At 42.2% G+C, this 14,173-nt stretch overlaps 1 pseudogene; it reads left to right on the top strand.

Moving 5' to 3' along the window:
- Positions 1-14,173, top strand: part of LOC139381285 (transformation/transcription domain-associated protein-like) — a 188,171-nt pseudogene that overhangs the window by 72,882 nt on the left and 101,116 nt on the right.

Below are 14,173 nucleotides of genomic sequence, written 5' to 3'. Positions count from 1 at the left end.
TATTCTTTAATTCTTCTTCACCCCTTCTCTCTCCCCTCCCTATTCTTCAATTCTTCTTCACCCCTTCTCTCGCCCCTCCCTATTCTTAAATTCTTCTCCACCCCTTCTCTCTCCCCTCCCTATTCCTTTTCACCCCTTCTCTCTCTCTCCTCCCTATTCTTCAATTCTTCTTCACCCCTTCTCTCTCCCCTCCCTATTCTTCAATTCTTCTCCACCCCTTCTCTCTCCCTTCCCTATTATTTTTCACCCCTTCTCTCTCTCCTCCCTATTCTTCAATTATTCTTCACCCCTTCTCTCTCTCCTCCCTATTCTTCAATTATTTTCACCCCTTCTCTCTCCCCTCCCTATTCTTCAATTCTTCTTCACCCCTTCTCTCTCTCCTGCCTATTCTTCAAATCTTCTTCACCCCTTCTCTCTCCCCTCCCTATTCTTCAATTCTTCTTCACCCTTCTCTCTCCCCTCCCTATTCTTCAATTCTTCTTCACCCCTTCTCTCTCCCACTCCCTATTCTTCAATTCTTCTTCACTCCTTCTCTCTCCTCCTCCCTATTCTTCAAATCTTCTTCCCCCCTTCTCTCTCCCCTCCTATTCTTCTTCACCCCTTCTCTCTCACACTCCCTATTCTTCAATTCTTCTTCACTCCTTCTCTCTCCCCTCCCTATTCTTCTTCACCCCTTCTCTCTCCCCTCCCTATTCTTCTTCACCCCTTCTCTTTCCCCCTCCCTATTCTTCAATTCTTCTTCAGCCCTTCTTTCTCCCCCTCCCTTTTCATCTTCACCCCTTCTCTCTCCCACTCCCTATTCCTCAATTCTTCTTCACCCCTTCTCTCTCCCACTCCCTATTCTTAAATTCTTCTTCGCCCCTTCTCTCTCTCCCTCCCTATTCCTCAATTCCTGCAAAATCCTCATAAGCTAACCTGGGCCGTAACACCAGCGTCCACAATGTGAAGACTGTGGTGAAGAGTTGGAGGAACAGGCTGCCCATCGTCTCTGAAGACCTCTCCCACTGGAGCAGAATCTTCATGTGGAGACAGCACCACTACCAGGGTAGGAAACACAGAAACACACACTAAACCTATTTTGCACTAACGTTTTTGACTCATCACATGCACAGCTGCTACAGTTCATTATCTGTCACTTTATTCCTAGTTATCGGTACATATCTACCTCAATTACCTCGTACCCCTGCACATTGACTTGGTACTGGTACCCCGTGTATATAGCCACGGTATTGTTGCTCATTGTGTATTTCAGTATTATGTGTTTTACTTTTCTATTATTTCTCTATTGTCTTTCTCTCTGCATTGTTGGGAAAGGCCCGTAAGTACGCATTTCACTGTTAGTCTGCAACATGTAATTTGACACACACACTGACACGTATCTTAATGCATAGACAGATGCACGCCACTACCAGAGTAGGTGACACACACAAACACACACACACACACACACACACACACACACACACACACACACACACACACACACACACACACACACACACACACACACACACACACACACACACACCTATCAGTACTCAGGATGGGGGCGTCACTAAAAGGCCACAGTGAGCTGAACCCCTCAGGCTCTCTACCTTCCCAAATGTCAGCTCTCTAAAGTACTCATTTACTCTGCACGACAGACACACACACACACACACAGAGGGGGGAGTAGAGAGGGGAAGGAGGAAGATAGAGACAGAGATAGTGAGTGGGAAGGAAAGTTGGAGAGCTGGAGGTGAGATGAAACTCAGAGTGATGCGAGGACAGGATATGAAGAGGACAAGAGAAAGGAGAGACCAACTGAAAGGAGAAGATTGAGAGAGAGTTGACAAATCTGGTGACTTATTGTTGTCCCATAGCGTCCTCTACATCTGGTTTCCTATTGTTGTCTCTCAGTGTGCTATACATCTATCAGAACTCAGGATAAGAACCAGATGCAGACAGCTAGAGTCACAGATGTTTATTGACCCAAACAGGAGCCAGGCAAAATATAGATCAAAGGCAGTCAGAGGTCCGCAATCCAGGGCAGAGTCAATCAGGTACAGAGGCCAGGCTTGGGGTCAGGACAGGCAGAGTTTCGTAAACGGGTCAGAGTCAGACAAGTACAGAACGGCAGGCAGGCTCGGGATCAGGGCAGGCAGAATGGTCAGAACCGGGGAAACTAGGAAACAGAACTTGAGGAAGCAGGGAGGACCTGATAAGACAAGACGAACTGGCCACAGACAAACAAAGAACACAGGTATAAATACACTGGGGATAATGGGGAAGATGGCCGACACCTGGAGGGGTTGGAGACAAGCACAAAGACAGGTGAAACGGTAATAAGAGATGGTAGCAGCAACAATATGGACAAACCATGTGTTTGATGTACAGTACCAGTCAAAAGTTTGGAAACATCTACTCTTTCAAGGGTTTTTCTTTATTCTTACTATTTTCTACATTGTAGAATAATAGTGAAGACATCAAAACTATGAAATGACAGATATGGAATCCTGTAGTAATCAAAAAAGTGTTAAACAAATCAAAACACATTTTATATTTTAGATTCTTCAAAGTAGCCACCCTTTGCCTTGATGACAGCTCTGCACACTCTTGGAATTCTCTCAAACAGCTTCACCTGGAACGCTTTTCCAATAGGAGTTCCCTCATTTCCAGGAGTTCCCACATATGCCGGGCACTTGTTGGCTGCTTTTCAGTCCCTCAGCATGTCCAACTCATCCCAAACCATCTCAATTGGATTGAGGTTGGGTGATTGTGGAGGCCAGATCATCTGATGCAGCACTCCATCACTCTCCTTCTTGGTCAAATAGCCCTTACACAGCCTGGAGGTGTGTTGAGTCATTGTCCTATTGAAAAACAAATGGTAGTCCCACTAATCGCAAGCCAGATGGGATGACTTATCGCTGCAGAATGCTTTGGTAGCCATGCTGCTTAAGTGTCACCAGCAAAGCACCCCCACACCATCACACCTCCTCCTCCATACTTCACAGTGGGAACCACACATGCGGAGTTCATCTGTTCACCTACTCTGCCTCTCACAAAGATACAAAGATATGTATATGTATTCATATGTATGTATGTGTATATGTATGTGTTTATATGTGTATGTACACTGTATGTATGTGTATGTATATAAATGTGTGTATGTATATATATACACAGTTGAAGTCGGAAGTTTACATACACTTAGTTTGGAGTCGTAAAAACTTGTTTTTCAACCAACAAACTATAGTTTTGGCAAGTCGGTTAGGACATCTACTCATTAGTCATTTTACCAACAACTGTTTACAGACAGTTTACTGTATCACAATTCTAGTGGGTCAGAAGTTTACATACACTAAGTTGACTGTGCCTTTAAACAGCTTGGAAAATTCCAGAAAATGATGTCATGGCTTCAGAAGCTTCTAATAGCCCAATTGACATCATTTGAGTCCACCAGAGGTGTACCTGTGGATGTATTACAAGGCCTACCTTCAAACGCAGTGCCTTTTTGCTTGACATCATGGGACAATCAAAAGAAATCAGCCAAGACCTCAGAAAAAAATTGTACGCCTCCACAAGTCTGGTTCATCCTTGGGAGCAATTTCTAAACGCCTGAAGTTACCACGTTAATCTGTACAAACAACAATATGCAAGTATAAACACCATGGGACCACGCAGCCGTCATACCGCTCAGGAAGGAGATGCGTTCTGTCTCCTAGAGATGAATGTGCTTTGGTGCGAAATGTGCAAATCAATCCCAGAACAACAGCAAAGGACCTTGTAAAGATGCTGGAGGAAACAGGTACAAAAGTATCTATATCCACAGTAAAACGAGTCCTATATCAACATAACCTGAAAGGCCGCTCAGCAAGGAAAAAGCCACTGCTCCAAAACCGCCATTTAAAAGCCAGACTAGGTCTGCAAATGCACATGGGGACAAAGATCATACTTTTTGGAGAAATGTCCTCTTGTCTGATGAATCGAATTAGAAATGTTTGAACATAATGACCATCCTTATGTTTGGAGGAGAAAGGGGGAGGCTTTCAAACCAAAGAACACCATCGCAACCGTGAAGCACGGGGTGGCAGTATCATGTCGTGCTTTGCTGCAGGAGGGACTGGTGCACTTCACAAAATAGATGGCATCATGAGGTAGGAAAATTATTTGGATATATTGAAGCAACATCTCAAGACATCAGTCAGAAAGTTAAAGCTTGGTCGCAAATGGGTCTTCCAAATGGACAATGACCCCAATTATACTTCCAAAGTTGCGGCAAAATGGCTTAAGGACAACAAAGTCAAGGTATTGGAGTGGCCTGACTTCAATCCCATAGAAAAGTTGTGGGCAGAACTTAAAATGTGTGTGCGAGCGAGGAGGCCTACAAACCTGACTGAGTTACACCAGCTCTGTCTGGATGAATGGGCCAAAATTCACCAAAGTTATTGTGGAAAGCTTGTGGAAGGCTACCCGAAAAGTTTGACTCAAGTTTAACAATTTAAAGGCAATGCTACCAAATACTAATTGAGTGTATGTAAACTTCTGACCCACTGGGAATGTACTGAAAGAAATAAAAGCTGAAATAAATAATTCTCTCTACTATTATTCTGACATTTCACATTCTTAACATAAAATGGTGATCCTAACTGTCCTAAAAGAGCACATGTTTACTTGGATTAAATGTCAGGAATTGTGGAAAACTGAGTTTAAACGTAGTCGGCTAAAGTATATCTAAACTTTCAACTTCAACTGTACAGTACATATTTATATACACTACCGTTCAAAAGTTTTTTGTCACTTCCCTGTTTTTGAAAGAGAAGGACATTTTTTTTGTCCATTAATATAACATCAAATTGATCAGAAATACAGTGTAGATATTGTAAATGACTATTGTAGCTGGAATCGACTGATTTTTTGTGGAATATCTATGTAGGTGTACAGAGGCCCATTATCAACAACCATTACTCCTGTTTTCCAATCGCACATTGTGTTAGCTAATTGTTTTTATTTCTTCTTTATTTAACTCTTAGCGACTACCCCTCCCTACCCCTTCCGGGAGAATTGTCATAAGCAACCGCTGAATAGCATAGAGCAACAGTCAAAAAATATTACTAGAAAATATTCATATTCATGAAATCACAAGTGAAATATTTTGAAACACAGCTTAGCCTTTTGTTAATCACCCTGTCGTCTCAGATTTTGAAATTATGCTTTACAGCGAAAGCAATACAAGCGTATGTGTAAGTTTATCGATAGCCTAGCATAGCATTATTTCCACTTAGCATCAGGAAGCTTGGTCACGAAAATCAGAAAAGCAGTCAAATTAACCGTTTACCTTTGATGATCTTCGGATGTTTTCACTCACGAGACTCCCAGTTAGACAGCAAATGTTCCTTTTGTTCCATAAATATATTTTTTATTTCCAAATACCTCCGTTAGTTTGGTGCGTTGTGCCCAGGAATCCACCGGAAATAGAGGTTTTTTTATTTATTTTTTATTTCACCTTTATTTAAACAGGTAGGCTAGTTGAGAACAAGTTCTCATTTGCAACTGCGACCTGGCCAAGATAAGGCATAGCAGTGTGAACAGACAACACAGAGTTACACATGGAGTAAACAATAGAGTGATAAATGATAAATGATCAGATGGTTATGTACAGGTAGAGATATTGGTGTGCAAAAGAGCAGAAAAATAAATAAATAAAAACAGTATGGGGATGAGGTAGGTGAAAATGGGTGGGCTATTTACCAGTAGACTATGTACAGCTGCAGCGATCGGTTAGCTGCTCAGATAGCAGATGTTTGAAGTTGGTGAGGGAGATAAAAGTCTCCAACTTCAGCGATTTTTGCAATTCGTTCCAGTCACAGGCAGCAGAGAACTGGAACGAAAGGCGGCCAAATGAGGTGTTGGCTTTAGTGATGATCAGTGAGATACACCTGCTGGAGAGCGTGCTACGGATGGGTGTTGCCATCGTAACCAGTGAACTGAGATAAGGCGGAGCTTTACCTAGCATGGACTTGTAGATGACCTGGAGCCAGTGGGTCTGGAGACGAATATGTAGCGAGGGCCAGCCGACTAGAGCATACAAGTCGCAGTGGTGGGTGGTATAAGGTGCTTTAGTGACAAAACGGATGGCACTGTGATAAACTGCATCCAGTTTGCTGAGTAGAGTGTTGGAAGCAATTTTGTAGATGACATCGCCGAAGTCGAGGATCGGTAGGATAGTCAGTTTTACTAGGGTAAGTTTGGCGGCGTGAGTGAAGGAGGCTTTGTTGCGGAATAGAAAGCCAACTCTTGATTTGATTTTCGATTGGAGATGTTTGATATGGGTCTGGAAGGAGAGTTTAGAGTCTAGCCAGACACCTAGGTACTTATAGATGTCCACATATTCAAGGTCGGAACCATCTAGGGTGGTGATGCTGGTCAGGCGTGCGGGTGCAGGCAGCGAATGGTTGAAAAGCATGCATTTGGTTTTACTAGCGTTTAAGAGCAGTTGGAGGCCACGGAAGGAGTGCTGTATGGCATTGAAGCTCGTTTGGAGGTTAGATAGCACAGTGTCCAAGGACGGGCCGGAAGTATATAGAATGGTGTCGTCTGCGTAGAGGTGGATCAGGGAATCGCCCGCAGCATGAGAAACATCATTGATATATACAGAGAAAAGAGTCGGCCCGAGAATTGAATCCTGTGGCACCCCCATAGAGACTGCCAGAGGACCAGACAGCATGCCCTCCGATTTGACACACTGAACTCTGTCTGCAAAGTAATTGGTGAACCAGGCAAGGCAGTCATCCGAAAAACCGAGGCTACTGAGTCTGCCGATAAGAATACGGTGATTGACAGAGTCGAAAGCCTTGGCAAGGTCTATGAAGACGGCTGCACAGTACTGTCTTTTATCGATGGCGGTTTTGATATCGTTTAGTACCTTGAGCGTGGCTGAGGTACACCCGTGACCGGCTCGGAAACCAGATTGCACAGCGGAGAAGGTACGGTGGGATTCGAGATGGTCAGTGACCTGTTTGTTGACTTGGCTTTCGAAGACCTTAGATAGGCAGGGCAGGATGGATATAGGTCTGTAACAGTTTGGGTCCAGGGTGTCGCCCCCTTTGAAGAGGGGGATGACTGCGGCAGCTTTCCAATCCTTGGGGATCTCAGACGATATGAAAGAGAGGTTGAACAGGCTGGTAATAGGGGTTGCGACAATGGCAGTGGATAGTTTCAGGAATAGAGGGTCCAGATTGTCAAGCCCAGCTGATTTGTACGGGTCCAGGTTTTGCAGCTCTTTCAGAACATCTGCTATCTGGATTTGGGTAAAGGAGAACCGGGAGAGGCTTGGGCGAGTAGCTGCGGGGGGGGGGGGGGGGGGGGGAGCTGTTGGCCGAGGTTGGAGTAGCCAGGCGGAAGGCATGGCCAGCCGTTGAGAAATGCTTGTTGAAGTTTTCGATAATCATGGATTTATCGGTGGTGACCGTGTTACCTAGCCTCAGTGCAGTGGGCAGCTGGGAGGAGGTTCTCTTGTTCTCCTGTCCCAGAACTTTTTGGAGTTGGAGCTACTGGATGCAAACTTCTGCCTGAAGAAGTTGGCTTTAGCTTTCCTGACTGACTGTGTGTATTGGTTCCTGACTTCCCTGAACAGTTGCATATCGCGGGGACTATTCGATGTTATTGCAGTCCGCCACAGGATGTTTTTGTGCTGGTCGAGGGCAGTCAGGTCTGGAGTGAACCAGGGGCTATATCTGTTCTTAGTTCTGCATTTTTTGAACGGAGCATGCTTATCTAAAATGGTGAGGAAGTTACTTTTAAAGAAAGACCAGGCATCCTCAACTGACGGGATGAGGTCACGACAACGCAGACAAAAATTCCAAATTATATCCATAATGTCGACAGAAACATGGCAAACGTTTTTGATAATCAATCCTCAAGGTGTTTTTCAAATATCTATTCGATAATATATCAACCGGGATAGTTGGCTTTTCACTAGGGCCGGGAGGAACAATGCCTCTCTCTTTTGCGCAAGAATCACTCTGAGAGCCCCCACTTGACCACTTACGTAATGTGGTCATTCACGCTCATTCTTTAAAATAAAGGCCTGAAACTACGTCTAAAGGCTGTAGACACCTTAGGGAAGCCATAGAAAAATGAATCTGGTTGATATCCCTTTCAATGGTCAATAGGGATGCATAGGAACACAGCGGTTTCAAAATAAGAGTCACTTCCTGATTGGATTTTCCCCAGGCTTTCGCCTGTAATATCAGTTCTGTTATACTCACAGACAATATTTTACAGTTTTGGAAACTTTAGAGTTTTCTATCCTAAGCTGTCAATTAAATGCATATTCTAGCATCTGGTAAGCGGGTCGCTGTCCTCAGATAATTGCATGGTATGCTTTCGCCGTAAAGCCTTTTTGAAATCTGATAAAGCGGCTGGATTAACAAGAAGTTAACCTTTAAGCCGATGTATAACACTTGTATTTTTTATGAATGTTTATGATTACTATTTCTGTATTTTGAATTAGCACTCTGCAATTTCACAGGATGTTGTCGAGGTGGGTCGCTAGCGGAACACCTGCGTCAGAAAGGTTAATCAGAACAACAGTTTTTAACTGTGCTAACATAATTGCAAAGGTGTTTTCTAATGATCAATTAGCCTTTTAAAATTATAAACTTGGGGCGGCAGGTAGCCTAGTGGTTAGAGCGTTGGACTTGTAACCGAAAGGTCACAAGATTTATCCCCGAGCTGACAAGGTAAAAATCTGTCGTTCTGCCCCCCTAGTTAACACACTGTTCCTAGGCCGTCATTAAAAATAAAAAAAAGTAAATGTAAGTAAAGGAAAAAAATATAAAAAATTTACAACCAAGTAAAGGAATTACAAAAGTCAGAAATAGCAATAAAATTAATCACTTAACTTTGAAGATCTTCATATGGTTGCAGTCACAAGAGTCCCAGCTACACAATAGATGCTCGTTTTGCTCGATAAAGTCACGTTTTGTTCAGTAATCCACTGGCTCCAAGGCAGTCAAAACATGCAGACGAATACATCCTAATAGTACAGGTAAAGTTTGTCGAAACATGTCAAATGATGGTTATAATTAATCCTCAGGTTGTCAATTGTCGAAATAATCGATAATATTTAAACCGGACAATAGCGTATTCAATAGAAAGGAATCGGTCATGTGCGCTAACCAGCTCTGCATTCTTCCTCAGTCCACTGACAAAAAGGTCTCATTCTTCTTAATTTTTCAGAAAACAAGCCTGAAACAATGTCTAAAGACTGATGACATCTAGTGGAACTGCAATCTGGGTCCTAACCCATTAGACACTGTATAGACATTCAATTGAACATTCCACTTCCCGGATGAATTTTCCTCTGCCATATCAGTTCTGTTATACTCACAGACATTATTTTAACAGTTTTGGAAACTTTAGAGTGTTTTCTATACAAATCTACCAATATGCATATCCTAGCTTCTGGGCCTGAGTAACAGGCAGTTTACTTTGTGCACGCTTCTTATCCAGACGTCGAAATATTGCCCCCAAGCCATAAGAAGTTAAAGAAGCAATAAAACTGGCCTTCCTTAGACTAGTTGAGTATCTGGAGCATCAGCATTTGTAGGTTCGATTACAGGCTCAAAATGGCCAGAAACAGAGAACTTTCTTCTGAAACTCGTCAGTCTATTCTTGTTCGGGGGAAATTAAGGCTATTCCATGCGAGAAATTGCCAAGAAACTGAAGACCTCATTCAAGCTGTGTACTACTCCCTTCACAGAATAGCGCAGAATGGCTCTCACCAGAATGGAAAGAGGAGTGGGAGGCCCCGGTGCACAACTGAGAAAGAGGACAAGTACATTAGAGTCTCTAGTTTGAGAAACAGACGCCTCACAAGTCCTCAACTGGCAGCATCATTAAATAGTACCCGCAAAACACCAGTCTCAACGTCAAAAGTGAAGAGGCGTCTCTGGCATGCTGGCCTTCTTGGGGCGGCAGGTAGCCTAGTGGTTAGAGCGTTGGACTAGTAACCGAAAGGTTGCAAGATCGAAATAGGCAGAGTTGCAAAGAAAAAGCAATTTCTCAGACTGGCCAATAAAAAGGAAAGATTAAGATGGGCAAAAAAACACAGACACTGGACAGAGGAACTCTTCCTAGAAGGCCAGCATCTTGGACAAGTCTGAAACTGTGGGGGAACCCTTGAAAAATGTTATTCGAAGCATTCCTCATAATGGTTCCTCAAAGAACCTTTTGGGGTTCATTTTTTTAACTCCCTGTTCACCATCCTTCCATTACCATAAAAAAACGAAATTATAATACAAATATTGACAATATTGATTTAAATAGTTAATTGTTATTTAGTGGCAACACACGTGAATTAATATTTACGAAATAATTTACTAAACAAAACACATTACAAAATTGCAAAAATAAAATTATTTAACCTTTATTTAACTAGGCACATCAGTTATGAACAAATTCTTAATTACAATGACTGCCTACACCGGCTAAACCCAGATGACGCTGGGCTGATTGTGTGCCGCTCTATGGGACTCCCAATCCCTGCCAGATGTGATACAGCCTGGCGTCGAACTAGGGACTGTAGTGATGCCTCTTGCATAAAGACGTTGATGAAGAAGCCACATTTGCCTCAGGATCCACCCCGGTTGGTTTTCTGTGGAACCATGCTTTTTTTTGGTGCGACCCGTTGTCCAGCCCTTTGTCCACTGATCTCCACGGATGGTTGTCGGCAAATTTGTATGCTCTGCAAAAACACATTCACATTATCTATTTAATTGCACAGCATGCACATTGATGGGCTGTATATAATTTTTTGAAGGAAAATGCACTGAAACTAAAATAACTTTTGTTTTGGTGATCCTCTCAGCACCGGCTCATCTTCAAGTCCTCTGGTGGTTACAGTCCTAACCCTGGAACGGTAACACCAAAATAAATATATTAATGACCTACAACACCTATGGTATTCCTACAGTATATCAAAAATAGTTGTTTCACCTCTACATGTAGGCCTGCTGATTTAAACCTGATCGAACTTGTTTGGCATCAACTGTAAACATTCATCCGTAACGATACAATTCTCCCCCTACCCTCCTTCTTGGCAAGCATCTATTGTCCTGCTAATAGCCCATAATGGGTGGACGAATGGCTAATTTTGTATTCCAATGTATTGAACAAATCTACTAATTACAGTAATTTACCATTCTCACTCTCAGACAGCAAACGTTGTTTGCAGAGTTCCCGATCTCATTTTCAAGTCCTTGTTTAAAAAATAACGATATTTTTGGAAATGATTTCATTTTCAAATAACCGAAAGTGAGGAGTTGTAATCTGAAAAAAATGAAAAAGTCTATTGTCCTGCTAATAGCACATCCTAGAAACCTTTGCAGAAGAAACCAAAAGCCCACCACCTGGCCGGCCAAACGCTCCCCCAACCCAGACGTCGCCGGGCCAATTGTGCATTACCTCATGGGTCTCCCGGTCAGCACGGGTATTGAACCAGCATCTGTGCCACTCGGGAGGCCCATCCACAAAGTGTTTAATGCTGGTAAATTGCCTTGCACAAAGTATTAAAATACTGAAATACTACTTAAACAGGACTCTTAAAGAATTGAATTTAAATATAAATGTTCTTTTTTGATCACAGAAACAATGAGAAAATATGGAAAGATAAATAAATAATGAAATGCTAATTATATAAATTAGCCCGTGTAATCATCTGCCAGAGAGTAGCTACAATCTGCCCGAGCCTCGAGTAATACATTTGGGCCAGATAACTCTCATCGGCATCGGCCCGAGCCCCAAGTAATACATTTGGGCCAGATAACTCACAACGGAATCGGCCCGAGCCCGATCATTATCATTAGATATGCTGGACCCTATGTGAGAGAGGTGTTTTTGGGACCACATTGTGACTATTGTTCTGCTAATAGCCCTTGTGAAAACATGTTTTGAAAAGGCCTCCAGGGCCAACAGTGAAGTTCCTTACTTCCCCCCCCCCAACATTCCGCTGAAAAGGCAGCGCGGGATATTCAAAAATATTTTTTTGAAATATTTAACTTTCACACATCGACAAGTCCAATACAGCAAATGAAAGATAAACATATTGTTAATCTACCCATTGTGTCCGATTTTTTAAAATTTTACAGCGAAAACACAACATATATTTATGTTAGATCACCACCAAATCCCAAAAAACACAGCCATTTTTCCCAGCCAAAGATAAAGTCACAAAAGCAGAATTAGAGATAAAATGAATCACTAATCCTTGATAATCTTCATCCGATGACACTCATATGACATCATGTTACACAATACATGTTACACACAATACATGTTACACATGTTTTGTTCGATAAAATGCATATTTATATCCACAAATCTTGGTTTACATTGACGCCATGCTCAGAAATGCCTCCAAAATATCCGGAGTAATCACAGAGAGCTACGCCAGATAACAGAAATACTCATCATAAACTTTGACTAAAGATACATGTTCTACATATAATTTAAGATACAGTGGTTCTTAATGCAACCGCTGTGTCAGATTTTTTTGAAACGTTACAAAAAAAGCATACCATGCAATAATCTAAAACGGAGCTAAGACGTAAAAATATTTCTCCGCCATGTTGGAGTCAACAGAAATACGAAATTACATCATAAATATTCCCTTACCTTTGATGATCTTTCATCAGAATGCAGTGCAAGGAGTCCTAGTTCCACAATGAATCATTGTTTTGTTCCATAATGTCCATTACTAGTGTCCAATTAGCTGCTTTTGCTAGCAGGTTTATCTCACATGTCCAAAAACTGGCGCTGGTCCAGGCGAACTCTTCAGGATGTTATTTTCATATATATCCAATAACGTTCCAACCAGAGCATTCGTTTTTGTCTACAGAGTCATGGAACGCAGGCGATATCAACAGTAATTTGCGCAACCAGGAACTGGCATTCTGACAGTCCACTGACTCATTCCCCTCCCATCCGGTCATACATCACACTAGAGGCTTCATTCCACGTTCTACTGACTGTTGACATCTAGTGGAAGGCGTAGTAAGTGCGAACAGATCCATATCTTGTTTGGACGTGGATAGGCGTTGACTTGAAATTCGACTAGCCCTAGAATTTCCACTTACTGTTTGGAAGTTTGCCTGCCCTATGGGTTTTGTTATACTCACAGACATAATTCAAACAGTTTTAGAAACTTCAGAGTGTTTTCTATCCAATAGTAATACTAATATGCATATATTAGCATCTAGGACAGAGTAGGATGCAGTTCACTATGGGCACGCAATTCATCCAAAGTGAAAATGCTGCCCCCTATCCCTAACAGGTTTTAATGTAGTAAAAGAAAAGATCAAATAAAAAGAAAGAAATAAGACCTACACTTTTAACAGCACATTACTCGACGCTAGTGAGACTCATATCGCTCACAGCAGGCCTACAGTATATCTACAAATATTGTAGATATATCCTGTGTTTGATGTACAGTGCCTTGCGAAAATATTCGGCCCCCTTGAACTTTGCGACCTTTTGCCACATTTCAGGCTTCAAACATAAAGATATAAAACTGTATTTTTTTGTGAAGAATCAACAACAAGTGGGACACAATCATGAAGTGGAACAACATTTATTGGATATTTCAAACTTTTTTAACAAATCAAAAACTGAAAAATTGGGCGTGCAAAATTATTCAGCCCCTTTACTTTCAGTGCAGCAAACTCTCTCCAGAAGTTCAGTGAGGATCTCTGAATGATCCAATGTTGACCTAAATGACTAATGATGATAAATACAATCCACCTGTGTGTAATCAAGTCTCCGTATAAATGCACCTGCACTGTGATAGTCTCAGAGGTCCGTTAAAAGCGCAGAGAGCATCATGAAGAACAAGGAACACACCAGGCAGGTCCGAGATACTGTTGTGAAGAAGTTTAAAGCCGGATTTGGATACACAAAGATTTCCCAAGCTTTAAACATCCCAAGGAGCACTGTGCAAGCGATAATATTGAAATGGAAGGAGTATCAGACCACTGCAAATCTACCAAGACCTGGCCGTCCCTCTAAACTTTCAGCTCATACAAGGAGAAGACTGATCAGAGATGCAGCCAAGAGGCCCATGATCACTCTGGATGAACTGCAGAGATCTACAGCTGAGGTGGGAGACTCTGTCCATAGGACAACAATCAGTCGT

This window comes from Oncorhynchus clarkii, chromosome 23 (assembly GCF_045791955.1).
Source record: "Oncorhynchus clarkii lewisi isolate Uvic-CL-2024 chromosome 23, UVic_Ocla_1.0, whole genome shotgun sequence".
NCBI classification, from domain to species: Eukaryota; Metazoa; Chordata; class Actinopteri; order Salmoniformes; family Salmonidae; genus Oncorhynchus; species Oncorhynchus clarkii.
Note: the sequence above shows the minus strand (reverse complement) of the source record. Positions and strands in the feature narration are given on the sequence as shown.